The sequence below is a fragment of the Tenrec ecaudatus genome, chromosome 3 (genome assembly GCF_050624435.1).
Source record: "Tenrec ecaudatus isolate mTenEca1 chromosome 3, mTenEca1.hap1, whole genome shotgun sequence".
Lineage (NCBI taxonomy): Eukaryota > Metazoa > Chordata > Mammalia > Afrosoricida > Tenrecidae > Tenrec > Tenrec ecaudatus.
The window spans coordinates 155,494,365-155,512,962 of record NC_134532.1 but is presented as its reverse complement, the minus strand read 5'-3'; positions in this window follow the sequence as shown (position 1 = coordinate 155,512,962).

The following is an 18,598-nucleotide window of genomic DNA, read 5'->3' as shown; positions in this document are numbered from 1 at the left end:
CCTCCCCGCCATGTCTTACACTGACCACTGTCTCATTTCACCCACTTTTTACTGTCCGTCCCCCTGGGAAGGGGTCCATATGTCAATTATTGTGATTGGCTCCCCCTCACTCCCTCCCCGCTTCCCTTCCCCTCCTGGTATCGCTGCTCCCCTTGTTGGTCCTGCGGGGTTTATCTGTTCTGGATTCCCTGTGTTGCGAGCTCTTATCTGGACCAGTGTACATGTCCTGGTCTAGCCAGATTTGTGAGATAGAACTGGGCTCATGATAGTGGGGTGGAGGGGCATGAAAGAACTAGAGGAAGGTTGTGTGTTTCATTGGTGCCATTCTGCACCCTGATTAGTTTGTCTCTTTCTTGTGGCCCTTCTGACAGGGGGTATCCAATTGACTACTGATGGGCTTTGTGTCTCCACTCTGCCCTACTCCTCAGTCCCAGTGTATGATTTTGTTTGTTTGTTTGTTTTCTTTGGGGTCTTTGATGCTTGATACCTGGTTGATGTCACCACAGTTTGAGTTCATTGCACAGATAATGCAATTATGGGATTTATGATGGAAGCTAAATGCTTACAAAATGTTACTTTGCTCACAGAGCCTCTTCTCAACCATGCTGGCAGGCATAGCTCTCTCTGGTCCTTGGCCTCTCAGTGACATGGAACCTTTATCTCTACCTCATTCGGTTCTGCCAGGAAGCCTGCCCACCATTCTACCTCATGACCTTGGTGCTGCTCCTCTGCTTTACCCTCTGTGGTCAGAAGGACCTGTTTCTTGTGGTCACTAAGAATTCCTCCTGCTGTCCAACAACTAGCTAACATGTTGGGTTGCTAACCACAAGCTCAGCATTTCAAACCCGCCAATGGTTCAATGAGAGGAAAGAGGTATCCTGATCCTACAAAGATTTATAGCCTTTTAAACTCCTTTAAACTTCCTGCTCCTTCTAAACTTCCTGCTCCTAAAAGATTTATAGCCTTCTAAACTCAAAGTGACAGTTCTACCCTGCCCTTTAGGGTCTCTATAAGTTGAAGTTCACTCAGTGGCAGTGAGTGTTTCTGAGGCCCGAGTACAGATTCCCACTTTAGATGAGGAACTCTGACAGTCCAGTGCTCTGCTGGTAGTCCAAAAGTTGGTGGTTCGAACTCATCTACCACTGCATGAGAGAAAGATGTGGCACTCTGCTCTCTAAGAATTATGGGAAACTCTATGGGGCATTCTACTTTGTCTTGTAGGGTCCTGTATGCTGGGATTGACTGAATGGCAATAGGGTTGATTTGAGTATTTTATCACTTATCAATAACCCTATTGGAGAGATCCCAGGAGACATCTTGGCTTTTCTGATCGCTCGACCAACATCCAATCCTTAGAAAGTACACATCTAAGACTAGCAGTGTGTTTCTGGCCTTGATGACTCATAGAGGGTCCATGTATCTCCCTCCCTAGCACAGGAGTTAGACTTGGGGTATGGTACTGGCAGGCTTTCCAAATCAGGTGTTAAATATAACCATAGGTGTCCCTCAACTTCCAGGAACTCAATCATATGTCATAGATCTCTGAGGAAATTCCTTGGAGTCCTAGGCACAGAATTAGAAGGTTGTGGTCTCATCCAGCCTTTCCAGAGACAAGGCATATCAACTTGCATATAAGACAATAGAAAAGAGCAGGGTCAGGTGCACCTTACTCTTCACAGTGACATCAACACTTTTTAACAGTTTAAAGAAGTCTTGTGCAGAAGATTTGCCCAATGCAATACATCTTTTGATTTCTTAAATGTTGCTTCTATGAACATTGACTGCAAATCAAAGTAAAGTTAAATACTTGACAGCTACAATCTTTTATCTGTTTTTCAACGTGTCGTCTATTGTGCCAGATGTGAGGATTTGGGTTGTCTTTACATTGAGTTGCAGCCCATACTGAAGGCTATAGTCCTTGTTCTTCATCAATAAGTGATTTAAGTCCTCTTTAGTTCATCTTGAAAGTTGACATCATCTACATATCACAGCCACCACTCAACTGCCAGTTTACTGTTCTTTGGGGGCTGGTGTGTTTCTGGGATGCTAGAAGGTGTGTCACTGTTATTTTAAATGCCAGCAGGATCACCCAAAGTGAACAGGTTTCAGCTGAACTTTCAGACTAAGAATAGACTATGAAGAGGAAATAGGTTGCCTACTGTCAAGGAAGGAGCCATGAAAGCTTCACGTATCACTTTGAAACACTGTCAGATAATGAGGGGCAAATGAATGGAAGCAGAGTATTGTGATAGAGTTTCAGGGAATGGGCCCTCAGTCGGAAGGCACTGGAAATGTGACTGAAGAGGAGCTGATTTCTCAAAGTAGGGTCGACCGTGGTAGTCACTAAAATGAAATAAAGCATGTAGGAATAAAGCCTTTGAAATCTTTATATACTGATGGGCACAACTGAAGATGAGAAGAAACAGCTGTAAACATCTACTACTAATAAGGAGTTGGACTATGTGAAGGAGGAGTCTAGGAAAAATAGAAGTTATTGAAACTAAAATGGAAAGCAGAAAGCTCAATATCCTGGGTATTAGTGTGCTGAAATGGACTAATATTGGTCATCAGAATCAGAAAATCATATGGTTTACTATGCCAACAACAGCATAAAGAGGAAGGGAATTTCATTCATTTTCAAAAAGGACACTTCACGATGTATCTTAAAGTACAATGTGTCTATGATAGAATTATATCTATCTGCCTTCATGGAAATCCAATTGATAAAATTATAATTGACATTCATACACAAAAGCAAGTGATATAGAAATTAAAGAATTGTGCTGATGTCTTCAGTTGTAAATTGCAAACATGTAATCAAGATGCACTGATAATTATTAGAGATTAGAATGCAAAAATTGGAAATAAAATGGAAAAAGCAGTAGTTGGAAAATAAGGTATTAATGATAGAACAAAGCTGGAGATACACAAGAGAATATTGCTAGACCAACAACTTGTTCATAGCAGATAACCTTCCTCAACAACATAAAAAGCGGCTGTCCACATGGACTTCTTCAGTTGAAATACACAGAAACCCAATTCATCTCTGGGAAGATACAATGGAGAAACTTAGTATCACCAGCTCAAACCAGGCCATGGGCTGAGGGTGGGACAGACCATCAAATGCAAGTTCAGGATAAAGCTGAAGAAAATTAAAACAAGTCCTTGAAGCTATCTCAACTGAATTTTGAGAACATCTCAAGAACAGATAGAACACATTGAACGCTAATGACAGAAGACTTGATGATCTGTGGGAGGATGTCAAGCTCATCTTCATGAAGAAAGCAACAGGTCATTAAAATGACAGGAGGGAAAGAAAACATCAGAGTGGAGGTGAGAAGAGACTGAAACTTGTTCTTGATTCTATTCTTTTTCTGAACAGAAAATTTCAAAGGGCAATATGAGAAGATAAAAAGTAAAATATTAGAATCAAATGTTCACAGTCCTAGAGTTAGAAAAACCAAAAAGGAAGAGCTCTCTTAATATGTCTGAAGCTGAAAAAACTCAAAAAAAAATTCAAGCCTTGAATAAAAATAGTAGTAGATTCTATGGGCAAAATATTGGATATTGTACTAAGCTATGAAAGAGATGGGAAGCACCAGATAGGGCAAGATTTGACAAAATAATAATTTATAAATTATCAAGGGCTCATGAGGGAGGGGGAGCGGGGAGTGAGGGGAAAAAAAGAGGAGTTGATACAAAGGGCTTAAGTGGAGAGCAAATGCTTTGAAAATGATGAGGGCAAAGAATGTACAGATGTGCTTTATACAATTGATGTATGTATGGATTGTGTTAAGAGTTGTATGAGTCCCTAATAAAATGTTAAAAAAGAAAAGATGGGAAGAGCACATAGAGTCATTGTAACAAAAAGAACTAGTAAACATCCCACCATTTCGGGAGGTAGTACATAAGCAAAAACCAGTGTTTGGTACTGAAGGAAGAAGTTTAAGCTGCACTGAAAACATTAAGCAAATACAAGACTCCAGGAATTGATGGACTACCAATTGAAATGTTTCAACAAGCTGAGGAAGGACTGTAAAGATTTACTCATCTATGCCAGGAATTTGGAAGACAGCTACTTGGCCAACTGACTGGAAAAGATCATTTAAAGACCTTGTTTTTTGTATTGACCTTTCAATTTTTCCTTTCTTATTTAGGTCTGTTGTTAACTCTTGTGTTCGGCAGGGTTCTCTAGAGAAAGAAAACCAGGACACTTGACACACACACACACACACACACACAGACACACACACACACTCACAGTGAGAAGGAATATAACAGATAATTAGTCCACACGGTTGTACAGAGGGTTCAGTTCAACTCACTTCTGTGGAACAGTTAATGTACTGGAAGTCCTTCAGCTCATGTGGGCTGTCGGATCCAAAGTCGAGGAAGCAGACAGCAGAGTCGTCCTTCAGTCAAGGCCAGCAGAGTCTGCCCACAGGTAGCAAACCGCAGGGTGGGTCAGCAACAGTCAGTAGCCTGGGAGCTTAGCAAAGCAGGCCCAGATGGGATATTGAATGCAAGCGGCACAAGACAACAAGATCCACCAGTCTCAAGTTCAAGGGTATACACCCAAGCAGTATGTCAAAGCAGGTCTCAAAGGAGCCTCAAACCCTAGCAACAGGATCCATGTGTTGGCTTGGCCCACAGGTGGTGCAGCTCCCAACTTGAGGCAGAGAACTAGCTAAATCAGCAGCATGCTCCAGTACACTCCAATCACCAGAGAGCAAGAGAGAAGTAGGCGAGCCTTGAAGAGCCATTTATCTCTTTGCCCTCCAATAGAACTGTGATCTGATTAATCCCACATGCCCCTATTGGCCAGGTTGGCACAATAAACCTAACAATCAAGCTTCTGGAATCTGCCTTTCTGTGTAGTTTATGCAGGGGTCTGTGGTGGTGGTGGCTGCCGAAGTGGACCTGCAGATCTCTTGCTATTGACATTCAATTCACAACTGGCCCTAGCTGATATTCTCTAAATCCATCACTATATTCACATACTATCCTTTCCGTATGCTTCTCCCAGCTTCTGACTAAACTCAGAAGAGGTGTTAAGGTAGGCCAGTACCTGAAAGCTATTAAGGAAAGACTGCTGCTTGTCTTGAGGACTATACTACCAGGTGAGACTTTCCACCTTCAGTTATTCTTCGTATCCCTCTATGACACAGGTGTCAGAGCTGCACTTCAGAGTATGAAGGCTACCCCTGATTCCTCCAGCTAACATTGCAGATCCCTCCAGAAATTAGGGCTGATAAATCCCTGCATCTCACACCCTGTCTGCAGGTTTCTGTAGAGTGTTCTTTAAGCAGTCTGAAGAAATTTAGGACTGAGTAACTCACTTCATTGCCTGTTGAGCTAAGAAGATGCCAACCCAGCTAGTATGTGGGCACAGATAATCTATGTCATAAAGTGGCAGCTGAATAGCTGAAGATGTCTCTAGTGGAAATCTTCCAATAAGGAAAGCTTATTGGTTGAGGCAACACCGCTACAGGTGTGATGCATCATGTATTTGAAAGACAACCTAGGAACTACCTGTAAAGACAGTGGCATTGTGTGGTTACTGCTACACTGGATTGCTGTCCACATAGAGAGGAGAAACAGGGGTTCATCATCTTTGGTAAAAGCCGAAGTAGGAAAGTCAGTAATAATGAGGACCTTATTCCACACAGAGGAAAGGTAGAACTAGTTAAGCACAAGGTTAAAATTCTAATGGGTTGATTAACAGTTCCCTGGATGTTTGAATGCTGACCAGATATTTGAACATTGCTTTGAATGAATCAGGGAAATTCTGGAAAGCTACTGAGCCATGTTTGGGAACTGGGATGTTGGTGCATAAGGTGAAGGGGAATTCATGGGTGCCTTTAATGATGTTGGCTCTGGAGCCCTCCCTGAGATTTCAGAGTTTGTGGAAATTGACCTCCTCTCATTGTACGAGCCAGGTCTTCTGTTGTGCTGAATAATGCTTCAATTTCCCTGTATGTCACAAAGGCCCTGTATATTTTCATCTTCTCAACCATCATGCAGGTCAATGAAACCAAAAGGAATGTGTTAGCCTATCTAGGAGAGAGGGAACCTGTGTACGAATTAACCAATGCACATTGCTAGAGGAATCCTCCTCTCTCTAAAATTGGTGGTCTGAAGCTTGTTAATCAAGCGTCTGAAATGCAAGATCAGCTAAGGAAGAATCCACTGACTCCGGAGCACTTGGAATTCAACACCTTAGCAATGAATCATAGAAATAAAGAAAACTTGCTTCTAGAATGGTGTTTGGAAGCCTGCAGGAAATTATAGCCAAAGTTTAATGAAATGGAAATGCCAATTTCTCTGGAAGACAGTGAAGGAAGAAATGAAGTGCCTGAGTAAAGTGAGTATCTTGGAATGGCTATATTGAATTTGGCCTGAATAGTCACCAGAAGAGTATATTCAATATTAGGGCCCCAGAAGGCCCAACTTTCACCAAAGTCATTACAAATGAATTGATGAAAGGGCTTGAACATCATTAAAATATTTCATAGTGACTCTTCTCTGAAGGTCGTGTCTTACAATAAGAGAAGCAGTCACAGATACCATTGAGGTTTGATCATAAGGTTGATGGAAGCATGGACTACTAGATGTGAAAGGACCACAATAACTGGTAAGGACTACTTCCGCTGGCGACATTCCGCCAGTCAACTTCTCTAAAGGGAGTCTCACCAATAGACCTTACGGTGAAGCAGCACTGGAAGGAAGTACGAAAGCATCAAAATATTAAACTTACAGCTTTTCTCCCACCCATTTCCTCATTCCACATTACCTGCCGACTTTTCCTACACTCAAACCACCCCTGCCTCCCAGTCTCTTGTTCTTTATTGTATGTTTCTGCCCTGAAGTCCAAGTTTTCCTTTCTTCTACAGCGTATTTAGGATTGATATGAAGGCGGGAGCCAGTAGTCTGCGCTGGTTCAGCATCTTCGTGGAAACTAAAAGCATATTCGGGTGTTGTTCCAAAGCACTGCTTCTCTGCCCGTGAGAAGGAGCCAGGGAAGTCGCACCGAGGGCCATTTCTCCACGTCACAGCAATGCCCCTGCTCCTCCTTGAGGGTGGCAATGGCTGAAGCACAACCCTACTGCCCTGATCTTGCCCCTTCAACTTTGCTTCCCAAACCTGAAGAACAGGAAACGTGAACGATTTGAGTCTCTTGAGGATTTCAAACTGCCTTTTGACATCCAACCAAACTCACTGCCATCAGGTCGCTGTGCACTTATAACAACCTCACAGGACAGGGTAGAATAACCCCTGTGAGTTTCTGAGACTGTAACTCTTTAGGAGAGCAGGCATGTTTCTCCCTTGGAGGAGTTGGTAGTTCAAAACTGCTGCCTTTATATGCAGTTAGCAGCTCAATGTAGAACCACTGTGCCACCAGGTCTCCTTTTTTGACAGTATAAATCAAATAACAGAGATTCTTCAGAGAAGAGACCATTAGAGAGATAAACCACCACCTTCAGAAGTGTATAGGGCCAGATGAAGGCTATGCAGGGAAAGAATAACATCACATTGAACAGTTTTGTTTATTAATGTTTGTATGATTGTTGTACCAATGCTTTTTTACGTGTCCTCATGTTTGTTTGGTAAAGCGGAGTGTCAGGAAGAAAGAAGACCCTCAATGCGATGGCTTGGCAGCAAGTACAAAGATGGGCTCAGACATAGCAACAATAATGGGGATGGCGTAGAACCGAGCAGCATTTTGTTCTGTTGTAAAGGGTTTCTATGATTTACAACTGACTCAATGTCATCTAACAGTAACATGTATATGTTTTAGATTAAATTGTCTCTTGGGGATAGGTGCTACTCGGCTATGTATGTGTGTGAATATTTAATGATGCATTTTTAATAGAGATATTTTTTTACAAGTGAATAGATACTGGCTTATGTTTGCATGGACAAAGAGTACAATGTGAAGGTATATACAAAGCGTTATACTTAGATTAGCTTAGAAAACAATTTGGGGTGAACTTCAAGGTTTTTTTGCACTATTCTGTGCTAGACTAGAGGTGCCTGGTGGCATAGTAAGCTTCGTGATTGTCTGCTAATTGTTAGGTCAGCAGTTTAAATCCACCAGCTTCACCATGGGAAGAAAAAAAGTGGTTTTCTACTTCCGGAAAGAATTAAAGGCTTGGAAATTCACAGAGAAATTTTCTACTCTACCTTATAGGGTTGCTATGAGTCAGAGTTCACTTACTGCAGTGAGGTTTTATGTGGATAGTGTTTGTGCAAGTAATTAAGAAATGGTAGTCAAATAGATATGTAAAATAACTTAGACCAGGAGATGGCAGTACAGTAACACATTTGGTTCTTTGTTTCTTACTCTCAGTGTTTTAATGAACATGGATGTGAGCAACAGTAACCTGTTGCTTTCACATTTCTGAGATTAAATTGGCAATAAATAGACATTGCCATATTGCACAATTCAACACTTGTTTTATTTTTTGTTGACTGCTTGTTTAAAATGTCATCTGATATTTTTAATTGGAGACTAAATCATTCCGATGCACCTCCATTAGTTGGTACTGCTTTGCCTAGTCATACATTTTTTCTCACTGATATGAAATTCTCTTTTAATTAGAAGAAGAAAACTACAACACTTAACAAAAAATGTTTATTTAGGGTTTCCTTAAGAGTTCCTTCTTGAACATGGCAACCTGGTACAATCACCTGCGGGGGTGCTCCTGTTGTTGGAGCAGAAAATTAAGAGGTAAGGAGGACAATATTGGGAGGCTGGGTGCTAAAAATAGATTCAATGTGCTAGGTTCTGGTTCACACACTCCCACCCCCACCCCTTGAAAGTTTTATCCATGGAACAATCCAAAAACTTGCTGAAATGCTCCAAATTCAGCGTGTTTTCCATGGGCTCTGGTAATCCCTCATCAGATCGCCAGATACGGTAGGACGGTGTCTGCCATCCCTTCTTATGCTCAAGATACAAGACTCACAGGATGCACTAATTTCCACAGGCTGCTGTCTAAAGGTGGTCATAATCCTAGTCTCATGGGGAACCTCCAAGCATCAGCCTTAAGACCGCACACCGGACTACCCCTCTTTGCTATCCCCTCAGCTCGTGCATTCTCAGGCTTTGCTTCCTCCCTCCCCAGCCAGGAACACAGTAACGACTTAAGTCAACTGCTTTCACTGTCTCCCAAGACCCTTGCCTGCCAGCATGGGTAATGATAGATAGTTAGACACAAATTTGCAGCCATTGAAGCCCCTGGGATACTTACCTTTGAAGTGGCTGTGCAAGAAGGAGCCGGGAGTGACATAGGAATGGAGCTGGCAGAGAATTCAGATCCAGTCAGCCCCCAAACCACTTGGCTAAGCTTGTCTCCCATCCCTGGGGGACAGTGGATGATAGTCAGATTATCCAAATCAAGGAAATAGAGAAAATGTTAAGAGCAGCAAGAGAAATGCGGTCACATACAATGGTGCTCATGTAAGAATGAAACAATGAAGAGAAAGAGAGAGTGGAGTAACAATTTCAAAAAACAGAAAGATTAAAACTACCAACTAGAGAATGCTCTACCTGGCCAAACTAGCTATTAAGAAAGATGGTGAGGTAAGACTCTTCTTGGGCAAGGAAGAACACAAAGAATATGCCATAATACAACCAACCTTGTGGAAAATCCTTGCAGACTGACTGTGGTCAGAATACCAACACCCACCCAGTACAAACAGGAGACCATCATATAAAGAAACTCCATCCAGAAGTCTTTGAGCCCAAAACAATGACCAAGATAACATTACCGAAGAGAAAACAGAATGCAAGAATGAAACCCCACACATAAACACAGGACACTGATATGAAGGGGGATAGGAAAACACCAGACACACCAGTTACTAGATGACAGCAATGAATCCACAGATGGCGGTAATAACTCTGAATGTCAACAGCATCAGCTCACCTATTAAAAGATAACCGTTAGCAGACTAGTTCAGAAAACATAACCCATCAGTCTGTTGCCTGAAAGAGACATATATTAAGCTTGGAGACACAAATAGACTAAGAATACAAGGCAGGTGGGAAATACACCAGGCAAATGGCAATTTAAATAAAGCAGGGATTGCAATCCGAATCTCCGACAAAATTGACCCCAAGGTGCAATCCAGAATAAGAGGCAAGGATGGGCACATGCCTAATGAAAACCCATGAAATTCATCAAGAGTGAAACTCATAGACTCAACAATCAGAGTAGGTAACTTTAATACACCTCTATCAGAGAAAGATAGATCACTGGGAAAGAAGCTCAGAAAGGAGGTTACAGAGCTAAACACTGCCATTAGATCACTGGATCTGATAGACATTTATAGAACACTCCATCCAACTGCAAAAAAAAAAATTCACATTCTTTTCAAATGCACATAGCTCATTTTCAAAAATAGGCCACATGTTGGGACACAAGTCGAGCCTGAATAAATTCGACACATAGAGATCACTGAGATGTCCCTCTCGGACCACTATGCCATAAAAGCTGGAGATCAACAAAAGATGACCAGAAGAACAAGGGCAAATGACTGGAGGATGAATAACGATCTTCTGCAACACAAATGGGCACTTTCCCAGATTGGAGTGGAAATTAGGAAGTTTCTAGAAACGAATGAGAATGAGACTACAATATACCAAAATCTATGGGATACAGCAAAAGCAGTGATCAGAGGAAGTTTGATAGCAATTAATGCATATATGAAAAAGGAAGAGCGACTTATGACTAATACACTATCACAAATCCTCCAGCAGCTATAACAGAGTCAAGAGAACAACCCCTCCAATATCAAAAGAAATAATAAAAATCAGAGCAGAGTTGAACGAGTGGGAAGACAAGAGTAAAATACAAAAACAAACAACCAAAAACAAAAACCAATCACCAAAAAGCTGGTTCTCTGAAAGAACCAACAGAATCAGCAGACTGCTGGTAAACCTAACCAAGGAAAGGAAGGCGCAAACACCAATAGCCAGGAATGAGGGATGAAACTTGGGAAATCAACAGACACCAAAAAGATTAAAAGGATAATCACAAATTACTATAGAAGTCTGTATTCTCATGAATTCAACAACATGGAAGACATGGACAAATACCTGGAAAAACAATCCCTCCTTAGATTGCCTCACCTAGAGGTCAAGAATCTCTACAGACCCATAGAAAAAGAAGAAATAGATATGGTTATCAAGAAACTATCAATGAAAAGAGCTCCTGGGCCAGATAGCGTCACAGGAAAATTCTACCAAGCGTTCAGGGAAGAGCTGACACCAATCCTCTACAAATTATTCTAGAGCACAGAAGAAGATGACAAACTTCAAAACTCTTTCTACAAAGCCAGTATAACTCTGATATCCAAACAGGGCAAAGATCCCACAGAAAGAGAGAACTATCGACAGATATCTTTAATGAACATAGATGGAAAAATCCTTAACAAAATATTGGCCAATGGAATACAAAACTATATAAAACATATCATTCATTATGATCAGGTAGGATCCATTCCAGGGATGCAGAGATAGTTTAACATCCAAAAATCCATCAAAGTTTTTTGCCACATTGATAAGAAAAAGGATAAGAATCACATGATATCGATGGATGCAATAAAAGCATGTGACAACATCCAACACACATTCCTAATGAAGACATTCAAGAAGATAGAAATGGAATAAAAATTCCATAAGTTAATACAAGCTATTTATGGAAATCCAACAGCCAGCATCAAAGTCAACAGAGAAATGATGAAAACAATCCTACTGAAAAAGGGGACCAGACAAGGATGGCCCTTGTCCCCATTTCTTTTCAATATTGTACTGGAGGTCCTAGCTAACAATGTAAGGCAGTGGAAGGACATTAAATGTACCTGTCTGGGAGAGGAAGAGGTGAAACTATTGCTATTTTCCGACAACATGATTCTATACACTGAACACTCAAATAGCTCCACAACAGTAGTACTCGCAGTGATAGAGAAATACAGAAGAGTGGCAGGAGGCAATATCAACAGTGTCTATTGGTTTGATATATACATTGGACAAGACCACGGGCAAGGAGATCAAGAAGCAGTAACCTTCACAATAACCATGAACAAACTGAAATATCTAGGGATATATCTAACCAAAAAACTAAAAGATTTATACAAGGAAAATTATAGGACCTTACTACAGGAAACCAAAAGCTACCTCCACAAATGAAAGAATATCTCATGCTAATGGATCAGAAGACTCAATATAGTAAAGATGTAAATCTTACACAAGGGTAAATTTAATGCTATCCCAATACAAATATCAACAACTTCTTCAAAGAATTGGAAAAACTGACCACTGGTTTCATATGGAGAGGGAAGAAGCACAGAATTAGCAAAGAACACCTCCAGAAGAAGGACAGAGTGGGAGGGCTTGCCTTACCTGACTTTAACATCTACTATACAGCCACAGTGGTCAAAACGGCATGGTACTGGAATAATGACAGATAATTAAACCAACAGAAAAGAACAGAAAACGTAGAAATAAAAGCATCAGTATATAGACAACTGATCTTTGACAAAAGCCCCAAAAGCATCAAGTGGGAGGTGGATGCCCTCTTTAACTAGTGGAGCTGAAAACAATGGATATCCACCTATAGAAAAATTAAATAAGACCCTTACCTTACCCCATGTATAAGAACATACTCAAGGTGGATCCTAGACCTAGAAGTAAAACCCCCAAACTATTAGGACCATCAAAGAGGGAATTAGGACAAACTTAAGAACCATGTATCAGGAATACATAGGATAGCTGTAATAGAAAAGGGTACCAAAACAGATGAATCTGAAATCAACAAATGGGATATACTAAGAAAAAAACACCTGTGTGCATGAAAAGACTTCAGCAAGAGAGTAACAAGAGATCTCACAGACTGGGAGAAGATTTTTAGCAATGACACAACAGACAGAGGCTTATTACTAAAATCTACAATACCCTCATAGTCTGCAAAACATAAGAAAACAGTTAACCCCCTGAGGAAGTGGGCTACCTTTGAAGGTAGCCCAAATCAGAAAATAACAAATGTTGGAGGGGATGTGGTGAGATAGGAACTCTCCTCCACTGCTGGCGGTGTAGACACATCCATTTGCTTTAAAAATCACCAGATGGCTTTTGCCAGTGGCTGTATGTGTTAGGTGGAATCTCATAGTTATTTTAATTTGCATTTCTCTGATGGCTAAAGATCGGAAGCATTTTATCATATGTTTATTGGCCATTCGGGTCCTTTCCTCTCTCCTAGTGAAGCTTCTGTTCACATCTTTTGCCCACTTCTACAGGGGTGGCCCCCATCAGAGCCAAACTGATCCCCCGCCACCCCAGAAGTATGTGCTACAGAGGACAACACCAAACCTACAGGTTGGGGAGAGGGCTGTCCTGCCATGCCCACACAGAAGCAAACCAAGGAAAAAGAGACAGTGAGGGATTAGACCCCATTCTGGCTCACCAAGCCCTGAGGATGACGTTCCTGCATGGAGCTGCTAAGGCACAGAGAGGACGGAAGGGCCAACAACAGCTCAAGTCATGATGTCCCCTCGTTGGAGCATTTGGAGATAGAGGACAATACTGGGGACACATGACTGGAGTGAGTCCAGTCTGACCACCCCACAGTGGCGTTATGCTAGTCTGGGTAGACTAGAGAATAAAGTGACCAGATGTCCTGCTTTTGGCAGGACAGTCCAGATTTTTAACAATATTTCCCGCTTCCTGTGGCATTTTTAAAAAGTTCCGATTTTTGGAAAGAATGCACGACAAGCTAGGGTATATGGTTTTCGGCTGCCATGTGGCTTTTTCGCGAGGATATGAGTTTTATCAATGGTGTCCCGCTGGTGTCCCACTTTACCAATGTTAAAATCTGGTCACCTTACTAGAGAATCAAATCCAGGATAATTCATATGTGTATAAGAAAGAGGTTTATATCTAAGAGCAGTTGAATATTGAAGAAACATCCCAGCCCAGTCCAGTCTAAGCCCGAGTCTGATACTAATCTATAAAGTCCTCTTCAGACTCATGAAACACATGCAATGACGCCAAATGCAGGACAATCACAGGCCAGTGGGTGGAAAGTCTGGATCCAGTGGCTGTTGTCAGCATCTCAGCACTGGCAGGGGTCTCTATATGGCTTCTCCAGTTTCCAGGACTGCATTCGGGTAGGTCCATGAGGCTTCTCCTCAGGGATGTCTCGCAGGGAGTCAGCCTTCTCAAAAGAGTGTTTCCAAGGAGTGAACAGAGAGAGAGAAGTGTCTCCCACCTCCACGGAGGAAAACAGGAACTCCCAGGATCCTTAGGGGAAGGCCATGCCCACACAAAAGCCTCATTGGCTGTATCCTGATTGACATTCTAGACTCCACCCCTACACTCTTCATCCTTAAATTGAAAAATGATTATATAACCACTACAGGATATAACAGATCAGCAAATGGAGCAAAGCCAAGCCACAAACCCCCCAAAATAGACTTCCGAGTAGGATGGGCAGTTCCTGGAACCCTCTCAAGACCAGTGAGGAGATAGTCAAAAAGGTCAGCCAACAGACCTGGAAATATGTATGCTTTTTCGAGGTTTTTTTTACTAGTTTCTTTTTATTTTTTTATTCTATGTTCTGTTTTCTTTTTGTTTTGTCTCTGTTATTGTTGTTTTGCTTACCTATATAAGATAGGCATGGGAAGCAAGCCTGAGGAGAAAGCAAGGAGACCAACAGTTTTGGAGGAACTTGGGGTGGAGAAGGTGTGGGGTGGCGGGAGGAGCAATGAGCAGAGAACACTATAGATAGGGTAACAACTAGGGAATTAAAATCAACAAGGAGGATGTAGAGATTGTGGTGGTGTTGGAGTAACAGCAATCTAGAATCATGCAAAGACTGTAGTAGAGGGTTGAGAAATGTTTGTTAGATGAATAAGTGACCATGTAAGAGACTACATAAAATGCCCCAGTCAATGATGATCAATAATGTCCAATAGAACTGTTTGTTCTACATCTGGGTTGCTTGCCCAGAATGTCCATCACAGGCCATATCTGGCTATTTTATACTTTGAGTTTGGCTACTATGATTGAGAAAAGGAAACTTAAATTTAATTAACATAAATCTAAGTAGCTTTGTCTGGCTAAAGTCTGCCAAATTGGATGGGTAACTTTTAGTGATTAGCGATGCTATCCAATTTTCTATATTCCATGATAGGAGATTTTGTCTCACATGCTTTGGATGTGTTATCAGGAGAAATCAATCCCTGGGACAGGAAGTCATGCGTTGGATAAGAGAGGGTCACTTAGAAAGAAGTCCTTCAACACAATGGATTGACATAGTGGTAGAAATAAGGGTAAGGATGGCGGGGCGGGAGTGAGTGGTGTTTTGTTCTGTGGTACTATGGTTGCTGAGTTGGAATTCACTTAACAGCTGCTAACAACAACTGTTAGTGGGTGAGAGATTGGGCTATTCTGCCTCCACCAAAGATAGAAACACCTTCTAAGATAATAAATGCAATGTATTCTAAGGATATTAATGTATGTGGTAAAATTATTTAGGATTTAGATATTTGAACAATAACTCATTTGTGTGTATGTGTGAGTGTGTATGAATTATTTGCCCAGGGTAGCTTTGCCTTCAAACCCTCTCCTCCTTCCAACTGAGTCCAGTCCCCAAAGATCTTAATGTGATTAGCATTGTGTAGTTATAAATGTGGTCCTAATAGATAAGATTTTTGGTAAATCAGCATTATAAAAATGAGAAAAAAAGGTATTTTAAAATGCATGTAAGAAAAATGACGAGTTGATTAATTTTTAACAGTGAACGATTTCCCCCCTGCAACTATTGATCCCATTGCAGTGGTTCTCAGTTGTGGTTATGTTACCTCACACTCCCACACTAGGGATATTTGGCAATGATGACAGATGATTCCAGTTGTCTAATTTGACATTCAATATGTCGAGGAAAGGCCATGTTGTTGAATGTTATACAATGTACAGTAGAACCCGGTACTCAACAGCACCAGTACTTGACATAATCAGATTTTGGTGTGAAATGTCAAGAAAATTTTGCATCAGGGAGCTCGAATAAAACATCAGAATCTGACCCCATGCATGTGATTTGTGTAAACAAAAGCTGTTTGTGTTTTGGAAACTCGGCGTTGGCGTTGTTAGTGTGCATTGTTTAAACCTTTTGTGGCTGTGTTCCAAGCGCTTTGCTATAATTTTGCTATTTTTGTGATTTTTGCTACTGTTTTTAGATAAAAAACCTGGATACTAAGAAAGAGCTTTTGAAAAGAATCATCATAAGGAACTGGTTAACTGTGTTATGGATATTGTTGGTGATAATTTAGTAAACCCTTTTAGAAAGCGGTTACGGAAACGCCAACAGCAGACCACATTAGACAGACTTTTTTTTTAAGAGAAAACCAGCCAGGTTCTAGTGATATAAAGGCAAAGAAGGAAAAAAAAAACAACTCCTGACAAGTAGCTGCCAGTTGATTTTATGGGAATTCCCCTTCCAAACAATGACTCTCTCTCCATCCCTCCTCTCCACATCCGTGCCACAGATCCAGATCTCATCCATCTCAAGGTATGGGCCTTACTATAGTTGTTAAAAACTTTTAATGTTGTGTTTCTTATTTAAATTATATTATTTAACTCTGAACTTAGTTACTTTGAAATTTCTGTGTAATGTTTTGTATAAAAAGGCAAGGTTAGGGTAAAAACTTGGTGATCGAGAATGGATTAATGATTTTCGTTATTTCTTATGGGAACAATTGATTCGGAACTTGACTGAATTGCATCTCGACACTCTTCTAGAATGGATTAGCATTGAGGTCTGGGATTCTAATGCATTTGAAAGACCCTGTACAGCAAATAAATCCTGTACCAAAATGTCCACAGTGCCCAGGATGAGAAATTCTGTATTTTGTGATGATTCATAAGGATGAATTTTGGTTTATTAGCATAAGCATATTTTAGTGTATTTAATATAATATTATATGGAGCAAGGAAGAACTTGATATAAAACATGAAACAATATCTTATTGCAATGGTTATTCCATTAACTAAATGGGAGGGGGTGCAGCAAATAAAGGCTAATATACATAGAATCAGACAGAACAAGTTTGGTCCTTGTTGATTGGTAGTCCACAGTCAATGTAAGTTCCACAAAATATACATTTAAATACAGATAAAAATGACCATTTTATCACAATGATTATGCCATTCCAAATATGAGGACATTTGTAGAATTTAGTGGTAGAATTAATGTTATTTTTTTTTTGGTGGTGGGGAGACCTGGGGTCAATTCTAAGAGAGTGACCTTCATACATAGCCATCACACATCTGTCACTGAATTTCCTGATGCCAATACGTTGCGCAGGTTTCAGCAGAGCTTTTAGATTGAGCTGCGTTAACTGGTGACCTGCTTCTGAAAATCAACCTGTGAAAATCCTATTAATGGAAATGGTATGCTGGTCCCTCGTCAGGAAGATGGCAGTGGACCGGACAGCATTTCACTCTGTTGTATACAGGTTTACCACAAGTTAGGTGCAGAATGACAACAGCTAACGACAACAAAAGGAAACCCTTACAAAAATGCTTTCATGGCTATCTAAAAATTTTGTATAAGCACTATTGTGGATAAATACCTGGTATTCATTTACATTAAATCTACATAGTTACAGTATGTCTTTGCCAGTTATGTAAATTGTTTATCAGACACTTCTACCAAATGTTCATTAATGTCTAATTTATATTAAGCTGTGTTGAATATATAATTTATATGAGCTTCCCATTCTTTGGATCTCTTCAGTGTTCTAAGATTTGTTGAAAATAACTGCTTAGAAAATAAAATGTGTTCAAACAAACCTGTACCTTTCAATGGAGTCTCTGGGTGGTTCAAATGGTTAACAAGCTCAATTGCAACAAAAAGGATGGAGATTTGAATCCACCCAGAGACACTTTACAAAAAGGCCGAGATGTACTTGAGATATACCTGCCACTGGAAACTTCGTATATTTCTACTCTCACACAGATGTGCTCACGATCAACTTGATGGCAAGGGATATTGCTTTCAAAATTCACTTATGATGAAACAAATGAAAGGCAATTTACTTATGCACCAGAATGAAGTTTCTCCCACTTTTAAAGCTGATGCCGAAAGAGCTCCTTACCGCTGGGTCCTTGACCTTTCTCACTTCCTCTTAATGAAAAATCCAAGGAATCTTGCCTTTAATTTCTAATTATTAAAAGGCATTTTTCCATAGTGTAGAGCTGACTCTTATGGTAAGTACTCTATCTGGTTTCCTGATGACTGATACAGAGATTTAGTCATTTCCCTGGAATAAACATCACTATCATTGTTTTAAAAGCTTAATTCTGAACAATTGAGTATAAATATAAATGTCAACTATTTTCAAGTTTCAAGTGGAGAACACACCTAAAGGCGGAGGGGGTAATACTCTCAGTCGTGTCTCTTTGATGTCGTAGCTTCATGCCTAGTGTCCACGGTCATTTGCATGACCACTGGATGAAACGAATGACCATGGTTTGTCGCATAGTGTATCTTTTCATTTTTAACAAAGATTATTTGACGAGGAATACAGAAAC